General features: G+C 39.8%; 1 protein-coding gene across 3 annotated transcripts in view; it reads left to right on the forward strand.

Moving 5' to 3' along the window:
- Window positions 1-4278: 4278 nt before the first annotated feature.
- The window catches only part of GREB1L (GREB1 like retinoic acid receptor coactivator), a 273756-nt gene continuing 264978 nt past the window's right edge, over window positions 4279-13056 (forward strand). For all 3 annotated transcript variants that reach the window (XM_045849981.1, XM_045849984.1, XM_045849982.1), the window contains exon 1: window positions 4279-4419. The gene's annotated coding sequence lies outside the window, so the exon portion shown is untranslated. The remainder of the gene's footprint in view (window positions 4420-13056) is intronic.

Here is a 13056-nt window from a genome sequence, read left to right on the forward strand (position 1 = left end):
ATCCATTTTAAAAAATCTTTTACCTTTTCTTTTATAATTTCTATTTCTTTATCTTTTTGCTCTACACTCTAAAAGGACTCTTTGAGATGGTTTTATAATTCTTTAATTCAATTTTTACCAGTATCTTTTTCTATTAACTTCTTTTGATAGTCTTTTTGACTTAAATATTCATGTATGTTTTTAATTTCCAGGGACATAATGGTTCTCAAATTGCTCCATTTTCATGAGAACCTGCCCTTTTTACTCTTTAAATTTCACTAAGAACATCAAGAAGATTTTTTTAAATCCTAACCTGGGAACATTTTTTTTTTCATCGCTTTTAGAGAGTGATGAAGGGAGAGGGGAAGGGAGAGAGAGAAACAGTGATCCTAGAGAGAAGCATTGATTGCTCATCTCCCTAGGCGCCCAAACTGGGGATCACATGTGCCCAGAACAGAGATCGTATGCACCTGGATCAGAGACCAAACCCACAACCTAGGTATGTGCCCTGACTGAGAATCACACTCACAACCCCTTGGTTACTGGACAATGCTCGAACCAACTGAGCCACACTAGCCAGGGCATCAACAAGAGTTTTTTAAAATTTTGCTCCCATTTTCTTTATAAACTCCATATTAGTGAGTAATATCTGCTCTAAGTTTGTCCTCTTCTTTCAAATAGTACAAATTTTCTTTATAATTAGTGACATTTTTTAAAAAAGGATTTTATTTATTTATTTGTAGAGAGAGGAGAAAGGAGGGTGAAAGAGAGGGAGAGAAACATCAATCAGTTCCCTCTCCTATGCACCCACCAGGGGACCTAACCCACAACTTAGGCATGTGCCCTGACTGGGAATTGAACTGGTGATCTTTCACTTTGTGGGATAATGCCCAATCAATTGAAGCACACAATCAGGTCTAGTAATATTTTTAATCTGCTCCTATTTATAAGTGAAGATCTAGATCATTCAGCATTGGTAACTGGCATCCCATCTGGAATTAGAGAAGCCACTGTTTAGTTCCCCACAGTGGGTCTTATCCTCTGAAGACGGTGGTGATAGGTTGGACGTTGGTTTTCCCTTTCAGTGAATTGGCTCTGAGTGGGCAAAGCAGTAGCCCATCCCCACCCCCCTTTAAAAGTGAAATAATGGTTGATGGTGCACAGGATGAGCCACCAAGCCTCAAACTTTAAGTTGAGAAAAAAAAGAATGAAGTATTTTAAACTTTGCCCAAGAAAGAAGTTTGGGTGTGACTTTTGATACATGAAAGTCAGTGGAAGCAAATAAATATGAAATGTACTAAGTGTTTGAAGGAACCACATGGCCAAACCAGTCACAAACCTGGCCCTTGAAAATCTTTAAATGTAAAAGAACTCTCAGGACCCCAAACTTGTACCAGCAGGAAATGGGCTATGAAAATTATTCAAGTCTTTAAGGTGGGCTTACTTCCCAATTCCACTTCAAATGTGGCTATGGGAGATAATGAACAAGGAAGAGCTTTCCAGAGTGTGGAGCCAAGGGCCACAGAAATTTATGAAAAAGGGTGTCCATCCTTGAAAGCAGAAGCAGGATATAATCCTAGGATTTCCATTGATGAGGCAGAGGATCTTCACAATAACCACCTGGAAAGGTTCTGGTATTTATAAGGATCTTGACTGCCACGGGTCTCACATTTTGTCACTGAACTTGGGTTCTAATGCAGGGTATCTTTGGAGAAGCACTCAGGAGTTATTGTTATGGGGAAGAGTGGAAGGAAGGATTCACAGACAATGATAGCTGTTAACAGTTTATAGTGTGCTTGGCACAATGCATTGTCTTAATCCACATAGTTACCCCTTGAGGTATGTACTATTATAATGTTATTCTACAGATGGGGACAGTAAGATGGGTGTCAAGTAACTTTATCAAGGTTACATAATAAATAAGTCTTGGGGCCAGAATTCAAAACTGTGAGGTCTAACTACAGAGTTTTACCCTTAACCCTATCAAATCTGATAATCACAGAAATCTGTTGGACATTATGAAGGATGTGTAAACAATGAAGTTGACACTGGGCATATACAGAAATAAATTCAGGGCAAGGGAATTTATTATCTAGTGAAGGACACATTGAAATGGTTCCATCTACCATGATAAAGTAGATTACTAGCACTAACTTTTAACCTTGTTAGGGACTTGTCTTGTTTACCAGTTCCCACTACACCATCTGGCTCACAGTAGGTGTTCAATGAATATTTGTTGATTGAATGAAGAATGAATAAGAGTCCTATAATATTAGTCTAAGGTCCTTAAGCAACTGTGCCAAATTTACCTTCACATCTACAAAGTCTAGTGTGCTTGGCACTCAGCAAATAGTCCTTGAACTAAAGTGAGAGAAAACTGCACTGTGGTTTTACAGTACTTTCAGGCTATTCATTGTTCCCAGGTTTCTTATCTTTAAAATGGAAAGTGTCCCCCTCTCTAACTATACAGACCTTGTGAAAGATTGAGATTTTCAAAAGATTTTCATCTGCTTTAACCTGTTGTGAGTTTATATTCACCAGTTAAACTTGAAATCTCAGGTTTCTACTGTCTTTTCCACCTATATGACCAGTTCCCATGGTGAGTGTTCTGACATTGGATTCCTTTTCCATATGTATAGTTATACTGCTAATCATCTGCACCTTTCTATGCTGTAGTTACTGAAAAACCATATCCATTTCATTTACTAAACCTGTGCTGTGAGGAAAATCCAGAATTGTGGGAACACCCATACAAGTGTTTTCATGTATTTTTTAAAGACTGGACAATAGGAATTTTATTGTAAAACAAAACAGAAACCATTTCTGCTCCTTATCCGCACAAGGAACAAACTAATTCTTTTTTTTTTTTAAGTGGCACTTGAGTGCATATTCCTATTGGAGGAGTGAAAGAAAACAATCCGAACCACAAATAAATCGCTTACTTTTGCTAGTCACAACTGAACTGTGTCTTCAGTTACTTCCTGGAGATTCCAACCTTCCAGTCAATTCCCTCTGTGTCTACCGAAAGCGGCGGCAGGGGTGGGGGGGGTGGCGGTAGGGAGGGCGGGATGCATTTTGGTTTATAAGAAAAAACAGACAAGACAAACATACACAGTGTACTGACTTAAAGATCATATGAGATCTATTTTAATTAAGGCTGTTTTTAAACTATAATTGACAAACGATACAGTAACAAGAGAATAATAACCAATCCGCCGAGGCAATGTGCCCACTTTCAAAAACATGCTCTATCTGGGGCTCTACTAGCCACAAAGATACTAAAAATAGATAAACTTTTCTCTACCTAGACTCTTCCACCACACCCAGCATGGAGTTGCTTCTTTCAGAGCATGAGCCATCCAGTGAAGGAATCTAGTCTCATCTTTGGCAACAATGACAGTTAAAAAAAAAATGGAGCTACATGTCTAATACGAAAAACCACTGGTTGTGAAAAGTGGAGATAAACCTATCACTATCGAGCCGCAGCATCTCTCAAGAGCGTTTGTCCCTGCTGTCGAGGTCCATGATCCCCTGGAAGGGGCTGCCCCTTGGGGCGGAGGATGCCTTTTGGCCCGCGAAGTTCCGAACGAGCGTCGGCGAGTCGGCCGCCTCCCTGAGCGCGGGACCAGCGTTTTCATCCAAGAGGTGCAAAAGTTGGCTCTGGCCGGGGCTCATGGGCTTGGTTTAGTTTTGTTCGCATTCTGCCCCTGCACTAACCTCCTTCTTGCGAAAGGCCAGGGCTTTTGACCCACCATTGCAGAGGCGGAGTTCACGCTTAGGGCTTTTTAATCGCCGTCCTCTTGACAGAGAAAGCAACCGCGCAAGGAGGCGAGAACACTCAACAAACGCGGAATCAGCGAGAAAATAATTTCTCTTCTTGGCTGTGCGCGTCAGCCACACTGGGGGGCAATCTCTCTTTAGAAGACCCCCTCCACACCCCGCCGTGGCCACACGCGTCATTTGTGCTGGGGAGTTTGTAAATGGAGGCATGAAACAGTGGACGGAAGGCGCCACTCTATGGGTGGGGGGCATCCTAGGACGGGGCGGATAAAGCGGTGTGCGCCCACGACTCTCGAAGGCATGGGAGCCCTAAAGGAGACTCGCGGGCCCTGAGGTTTCAGGAAGCCGCAAGACCAGGCGGGGGAGGAGATGCTGGGGTCCCAGCCGCGGAGGTTCTGGGGAAGCGGGAGGGGCAAGCACCTGAGGAATCCGCCTCCGGCCTCGGCGGCCGCCGCCTCGCTCCGCCCCGGGGAACTGAGCGCGCGGCCAGCACGCCTGCCAGAGAGACGCCAGCCACCGGCGGCGCTAGCACCTTGGAGGAGGGCGGCCTCAGCGAGCTGAGACGCAGTGTTGGGACCCGGACTGGGGGTAGGGAGACGAGCCCCGGCCGAGACGAGGGTCACCCCCTGGTTCTCTGCCCTCACGCCACTCCAGGGCCAGGTGAGCGGCTGCGGGGACTCTGGGGCGCGGGCGCGGGGAGGCAGAGGTGAGAGGTCGCGAGCCGGGCGCGAGCTCACGCCTCTGCCTTGCAAGAGCAGCCCTTTGGCGGGCCGTGGACACCCTGGCTGCGCGGGGAAGCGCTGCGGCAGACTTTTCCTGGAGAGGAAGACTCAGGCAGGCGGAGCGGGGTTGTGAGCGCGAGCTTGTTTGTACGGCGAGGGTAGGCGCTGGTGCCAGCCCGGATCCGAACCCGTTCTCCCCGCCACCTCGCGTCATTTCTCTGAGGGGACCCAGCTCGTGCGGTACGCGCCTAGAGGCCAAAGGCCTGTCACCCCGAGCTCTCCTCGCTGCCTTTGTGGCGGGAGCGGGGAAGCCAGAGAGTGGAATGAGGGAAGCTGCGGCGCGTCTGGGAGCTCCGGGGCTGAAGTGGCGGGGGTGGTGGGTATCCCGGACCCATCTCCCGGAGCCTGAGGGGTTGTGAGGGGCTCGAGTGAGCGGATGGGCGGCAGGTAGGGAGGCGCGGAAGCGGCTTGAAGAGGATGGAGAGAGCTCAGATGCGGAAAGTTACGAGTGGCCAGAGGTAGCTGGTGTTTGCTCAGTGTCCCTGGGTTTCTTTGCTCCACACTAAATGTCACTTCGTCACGAGCGCGCGCGCGCGCGCGTCTTCCGGCCATCATTTCCATTTTTCTGTGAGTGGCTAAGGACCACTCACCCCTTTTCTCAACGATACACAAAGGGTTGTGTTGACAGCTGACCCTGACAGAAGTAGACAACGAAGTGAGGTGTGTGTCCAGGCCGGGCGAGGGTGTGATGATGAGGCGATTTGCTGAAGTAAATCAATTCCTTTAGTCTCTCGAGGTCCATTAAAAGAAATTCTGTGTAGATTCAGTTAGTGGACTTTCTCAGTTAAATCGAACCCACGTAAGGTCTAGGACAGGATTCATCTGCACGGGAACTGCTGCTGAGGTGGACGACATCAGGGGAAACTCGCAAGCATGGTCCTTTCCTCTACGGATGTGACTGCTACAAGATCCTTACGCGGCCAGCACCCCACCCCAGCCCTCAGTCCCCTGTTGAGAAGATAGAAACTAAACTTTAATTTCTATGTTTAAATCTTTACAGTTCCCTCCCTTAAGATGGAAAATCTCATTTTAAAACATAACCATTTAAATACGGGAAGAGATTTTCCACAAAAGGTTTTTGAATTAAATGGCTCCTCTGCACATTTTCTTCTTTAAATCCTGGAATTCTGCTTTGAATTTTATGACTGTTGGTTCTTCCTCTTTCTGATTATATCTCCGTGTTCTTACAAGTTGCAATACCGGAAACTTATTTCAAAGAGAAAAAAGTAAAAATAATAGTTTTATTTAAAATATTTAGTAATAGAATTGTACATGTATAGGCATGTGTTTAAAGGGGAATTTTAAATTAAGGTATATTGAAAAGTAATATACATAGAGTAAAAATTTCTAATTGTGTAAAGTAAGCCCTCTCTCTCCCATACTCCCAATGCCCTAGTCCTCCTCCCCAGAGGTCACCACTGTTGTCAATTTCTTGTATATCCTTCCATAAACTTCCTATTAAAATAGAATTACATTATGGAAATAAAAAGAAAGGAACTGAATATAAATAAAGAATGAACTGTGTATTAATCGTGATAGATATTAATTTGATACCCACTCATGATGACATTAGAACCTTTTATTTGGCTTAAGGCAGACTTATTACAGCTGAAGACCAGTTAGAATGCTAAAAATCACAGAGCAAGTATTAGAAAGCAGAACTATTAAACTATTATTCCACCCCATCCCCATCGCCACTTTCTCTAGAGTTGGTTTTTATAACCTTTGTTGATTTTCCCCTCCATTTGGGAACTCTTTATGATGCAGAGAATGAGAACTATAGTTTGTTCTGTCCAGTGCAGTATATATCTGAATACATTGAAAGGACATATTTATACTTCTGTTGACATAATATAAAAATTTTAATGGTAAGGGGAAAATATGAAAGCCAAGTTTAAGACATTTGTTCACATCTCTTAGTTCCAGGCCTGGTTTGCTCTAGTTAAATGAAATCACTTTTTTAGAAATACTTTTGTTTCCCCTGCCTGCCTGCCTCCCACCTCCTAGCTCAGTTAAAGGAATTGAACTTCAGGGCTTCTAAGGGGGCTTCTCACTTCAAAATCCTGTGATTAAAATAGTGGTATCTTTAGATGTCCTAAGATTGGCTAATGATAATTCTCTGTTGGACCTATGGGTATGAGACAGTGGAGTGACCATATAAAGTCCTGAATGGTAGATTCATAAAGAGGAAGTTATAGATGTTTAAAACACATTCACGCTCTTGTGAGACTGATATTATTAGAGAACAACTACTTTACTTTTCCACAAAATGTCTGTTTATGTTACTGAAAGAGGCAAAACCCTGGACTAAATGGGTCTCTATGCATCAACTTGTATGGCTATAGAGAACGCATTTTGTTCACAGCTCATGGTACCATTTGCAGGGAAATTACTCTTACAAAAATCTTACTGTTCTTTTTGGTAAAGTGGTAATAAAGTTCATTTACCTACTTCAAATGGGACTTGATGTGACTTAATTAGTAATTCTCAAAAGTATTTAGAATATGATTCCCTTATAGCAAAGATATTTTAGTTTATACATACTCACTTAGAGATTATGTTATTAGCAGAAAACTTTTCTAATCTTTAAACACCTGCAACCTCTGGGCTAGTGGTTCCTGGACAGGTACAGGGAGCTAAGGAGTCACTGCAAGGTTATGATTGCAAAAGAAGTAGCTTATTTTAGTCACTGTATATGATTTTAATTAAGGGATTTGAAAAGAACACTGTAAGTGGTGATTGCAAATATTGATATTAAGAAGAAGATCTCATACTCCAAATCTTCAGAATCACCAATAAAGAGTGTTATATAATATTTTGAATAAATCTGTAATGTAATTTATAGTGAAGTTTTAGAAATTGTTATTGGGATGATAGGAATATGAACTAGAAGGATAGATTTGTAGGAGTGCTTCATCTTGGTTGATAAAACTGACAAAAGAAAATTAAGTATTAGTAGTGAAATTCTAAAATGGAATAGTTTTTATTGTTTCCAGTTTTCTTCCCAGTCTTGCCATATGAACATATATTTTTAGAGATGTCTCATGTACTGCAGATACCTTTTAACTCTGATTTTCTTAAACATTTTGCTATAATTTACTCCCTACTATTTGTAACTAGTTTGTCATACCATAATTTTCTTAGCCCTTCCTCTATTTTGAGATATTTTTCCTAATATGTTAAAAGTACATAATGACCATTCTTATGAATGTAACTTTCTTCTCATTCTTTTTAAAAAACTTCCTTAGGATTGTTTCCCTAGAGAGGCAGTATAGTGTAGTTGTAATTGAGTGGGCTCTAAAATAAAAGTTCTGTGTCCAAAACCCAGCTTCATCACTTATTGCCAATATTGGGCATGAAACTTATGTTCTCAGAGCTTTCTAATCTGTAAAATGGGTATAGTAATAACTCTCTACAAAGTTGTTAAGGTTAAAAAGCCACAACACATGAAAACATATATAAATCTAGCTTCAATTTTTATTAGAAATTTTTCTGATTTCTGAATAATAATCAAATTACTTTCCAAAAGAATTATATAAATTTATACTTTATTAGCAATCTATGTGTGTGCTTGTTATTTTAAAACATTTTTATTATTGCAGCTAATCTGTGTTATCAGTGTAAAATTGTATCCCTTTGTTTTGATTTGTGTTTCTTTGGTCTTGTGAGAAGTGAGAGGAATTTTTTTCACTCGTATTGTTATAGTTTTCTACATGTACTGCTTCATCACCCATCATTCTGAACTAAACTATAAGGTGGGAGTACAGGACAGGTCAGTTTCAGAACCAAATTTCCTAATAGGTTCTTTCCAGTTAATTGTAGTTTTCTTGTATTCTCATAGTAATTTTATTAGTTTTCTTTTTTAATCTTAGAAAAGTAGCTGTTAAAATTAATAAATGATATATATATATATATGTATCAATTCTACTTAAGTGTAGATGCAACCCTCTCTCTTTTCTCTTGAAGGGCTGATTTATAATTACCATTGTTGTGATCACAATCTAGTGGATTTTTACCAGGAATGCTTCTCAGAGCTTGGGGGAAAAATCAGAGAGAAAATTTCATGATTTCTAATCATGTTATGTTTTGGCTACAAATAGATAATGAAGTTATGCCCTCTGACTTGAGTTCTTACATAGTCAAGGTAATTTAGACTACACAAAAGCATGCCCTTGTAACTTCTGGAGTTCCAGCAGCCCTGATATTTCTGGCAAACACACACCCAATGTGGATAACAGCAGCTCTTTGTGCTGCTGAGCCCCAGGAGGGCTTCCTATTGTGTACTTTCCTTCCCTCCCATTCTTGACTGACTGGCCATAGCAACTCCACCAAGTCCAGATGTGAAGCTCCCACAGAGACTCCTCTCTTCTACCCAACTCTCTATTTACCCCTACCACCCACCCCTTCAACATATTTGCTTTTGTTTTATGTTGTAGAGAATTCACTATCTTTTCAAGGTAATGGTTTCAGATTTTATCTTTAATCTTTTTCTATGTTGGATGAGTGTCCCTACAGTAGAGACTGTAGGCATGTTTAGCATAGATTAACACATAATCAGCACTTGATAGAAGTTTGCTGCTGTGAACCATATGTTATATGGTTTTCTCTGTATCAGGGCATGGTTCTACTTGTATGGTACCAGTCTGGAGAAGCTAGCTCCATTTATGTCCTGAATTGCTGTGTTTGCCTATATTACCAAGGTTAGGAGTTAGGAAATCTGTTCTGGCTCTTTTAGCTTCTTGTGTGTTTAGGGGAGATTCTTAATTCCTGTACCTTATTGTCTTCTGCAAAATGGGATTAACAATTATTGCTCTAATTATCAACCTTCTGCACAGGATTATTGTGAAAACAAAGTAAAATAATAAATGTTGGAAAAAAGGGTGTACAAATTTATAGTCCATTGTCAAAATTATACATTATCACTATACTTCCAGAAGTGTCTATATCCTTGAGAAAATCTCTTCTCATTGTGGAGCTGAAAGTTCTTGTGGCCCAACCCAATGTATTCAGTCAGAAACTTCAGGATTGGGGGCCTACTGGTCTGCATTTTAACAACCCTTCTAATACTGAACCATTGCTTGAGAGGTAGAAAAGTATTCTTCTGCTAGTTAAATGTTAGTTTTAAAATAATCTAGATATATCATGACATCACTTTTAAATGCTAAGTATGAAGTAGAAGTTAACTGTTCTTATTGGCTGCTGTTTATCTTCTAATCTGTTAAAATTTAATACAGAGCAGGAATTGTAAAATTTGTTGCTTGTAGGGACCAATCAGGTAATTTGAGTGAGTGAAGCAGGAACCCTGTAAAATAACAGGGGTGGATGAGTTCTGGTGGACAAGAAATCTGAAGGTGGCAGAATTTCTAAGGCTCCACTGATATTTGCCTGGTGGTAGTGTGGGTCACTGTTGCCAGATCATTTGATTTTTCAAGTAGAGCTGGAAGTTTGTTTTTTATATGAATTTAAATGTTGACAATAAAATTGAAAGAAAATATATGGATCCAACAAATCTGAAAGCCAGGTAGTTTTCAACTTCTCATTTAATGAACATGGGTGAGAATATTTGCCTTTAAAAAAGTATGACAGAAAAAACAACCTTGTTTAACATTACTATTAAAGAAGTGCATATGAAAACCACACAACATTTTTCAACTTTCAGGTTATAAAGATTCAATAGATTAATAATATCTAGTGTTGGTAGCAGAGTAAAGAAATGGTTATTGTTATACACTGTAGAGTGAAGGCAAAATACTTTTTCTGGAGAGCAATTTGGCATCATTTATCAAGACTTTAAATGTCTGTACCTGCCCTGTTCAATATGCTATTTAATTTAAGTTAACATTATGAGGTTTGTCCAGAAAAAGTCCAACCTTTGTTATTATAATGAGAACAGTTTTCGTGACATTGATGTAACCTGGCAGTCAAGGAGAGTAGACTGGAATGCCCATGCGTGAACAATGATGATTTTACTGTACTAGTCAGTGGGGGCATTTAGCGAGAAGTATACTCTGTTGCCATTGCATTCAAAATGACAGTAAGTAGAGCAACGAATCTGTGTCAAATTTTGAGTTAAGCTTGAACATTCCTCCACTGAAACTATTTCAGTAATGTAGAAGGCTGCAGCAATGGACAACTGGTGATTGACAGCTTCATCACAACAATACTCCTGCTCATGCATCACATCTCATGCAGAGTTTTTTTGGCGAAAAATCAAATCAGCCAGGTGACTCATCCCCACTATAGCTCAGATTTGGCACCTTGCGACTTCTGGCTTTTCCAAAACTAAAAGACAATCAGTGAGATTCAGGAAAATATGATAGGGAAGATGTTGGTGATTGGGAGAACTATGTGAGGTCCCAAAGTGCCTGCTTTGAAGGGAACTGAGGAGTCATTGTTCTATGTACAATGTTTCTTGTATCTTGTTCAACAAATGTCTCTATTTTTCATATTACATGGATGGATACATTCCGGACAGACTACACACACACACGCACACACACAACTAAAGATTCAGTTTCTCACTTGCATTGGTCACATTTCAAGTGCTCAATAGCTGCATGTGGCTGGTGGCTACCATATTGGGCTGTGAAGATACAGAACATTTCCGTCATTAGAGCATTGTATTGGACAGCACTAGTCTAAACTCTTTGACACAGAGATTTCCCTTCTAGGAACTTGTTAGAAAAAAATAATTAGACAAAGCACAAAGGTGTATAATAAAAACATCATCTGAAACATTATTTATAAGAGTAAAAAAATAAGAATTGTATTTTTATTAAAAGTTAGGTTTCATTAAACATTCATGATATATTGTTAAGTGAAAATATCCTTACTGTATAATAATTTTACTTATTTGAGTAGATAGCTTAGTTACATAGAAATTAGGGGAATAATTTTTCTCCCTAATAAATGCATAGAAATATAACAGAATTTTCCCTTTTTAGCCTATAGCTGTTCTCATATCGTAGAATAGGTTCATTTTCACCAAACAATGAGCAAAGACACTTGACATCTTTCAAAACTCCGTCAGTATCACTTGGGTTTCTGTTAGAAATTCAGAATCTCAGGCCTCACTTGAAGGCCACTGAATCAGATCTCTAGCAGGGCCTAGGAATCTGTGCATTAAAGCTCTCCACTTACTGGCTATATCTATCTTCTATCACTGAGTCTCAAGCTTAATTTGCTTTAGCTTGGCCAAGTGAAATCCTCTTGAACTGTGTCCGGGTACTGTTCTAGGTGTTTCAGATGCTGCAGTGAAGAAAATTAACAAATATCTCTGTACTTAAGAAAATCAAACAAGAAAAAAGTAAAATACATTGTATTTTAGATAGTGAGAGGTGCTACAGAGGAAAATGAAGCAGCAAGGGGAATTTTAAAGTTAGATGGGAATTGAGATTCTCTACAAAGTGTCACTGACTAGTGATACCTGAGTGTTACAAGGGACCTGAACCATTGGAAGATTAAAGGAAGAGCATTCTTGGTGGTGTGAGGAGGTAACTAGGAGGCCAGTGCTGCAGCTGCAGAGGCAAGTGACAGAGTGAGTGGGGGATTAGGTCAGAGAGTAATCTAGATCTTTTGACTTCAAAATTCTTTGTTCTCTCTAGTATACCACACTCCTCAAATTCTTTGGTTAATCAGTTTGTAAATGGATCAGACATCCTTAAATTTACTGTTTTTCAGTGTGATCTTTCAACACCTGCCTTATTTGCCTGGGGTGCTTGTTAAATGAGGATTATTGGTCTCTTGACCTGCTGAATAGGAATTTCTAGGGTGGGACCCTGGAATGTGCATTTTAACAATCTGTCCAGGGGGGTTTTATGGACGTACAAGTCTTAGAACCACTCCTTATAGTTATCATTCTGTAAATTTAGTTTTTATAGAGCAGGTGCGCCTGAAATTGTTGTCACCATTGCCTGCAGAAGTCACGCTGTAAAGAGAAGATATTTATTTCTTGCATTTTAAATGGATTAAATTAACACTACTTATAGTAAGTTTATGTATATATCTCTACTGGAGTATATATCCAGGGAACTTTAAGACTATTACCATAATTCTTAACCAGAGGATGGGGGAACCTTTTCACTTGAGGATTCTGTCTTCCCTTCATCCAGTCTGTTCTGTTTTTTTTAGAAAGGACTTTAAATTTATTTGATTTTTTTCTATCATGTTTTCCTTTCCTTCTCTCTCTTTTTATTTCTTGTTTTGTTTTTTGTTTCTTCTTCCCTTCACTTCTTCTTGAAATCTAAACATCCTAAGTTAAACACCATTAACTTTTTGGTGGACATTCTTTTATGCATTTCTATGCAGATTTACATATATTAACCAGCACAAATAATTTTACATAATGGAATCATACTACGTTTTTTAAAAAAACCAATCACATCTTTAAAAAAATTTAGGGAGCCTAAAGTTCTTTAACCTACGTTGCCATGCCAACAGCGTGGCCAGTCTGCAATTGATTTTGTTATAACTTTTTCCATGATCATGTAACCTTATATATATAGTATATTTTCAG

This window comes from Phyllostomus hastatus, unplaced genomic scaffold (genome assembly GCF_019186645.2).
Source record: "Phyllostomus hastatus isolate PE091 unplaced genomic scaffold, TTU_PhHast_1.1 phas_contig_80, whole genome shotgun sequence".
In the NCBI taxonomy this organism is placed as follows: domain Eukaryota; kingdom Metazoa; phylum Chordata; class Mammalia; order Chiroptera; family Phyllostomidae; genus Phyllostomus; species Phyllostomus hastatus.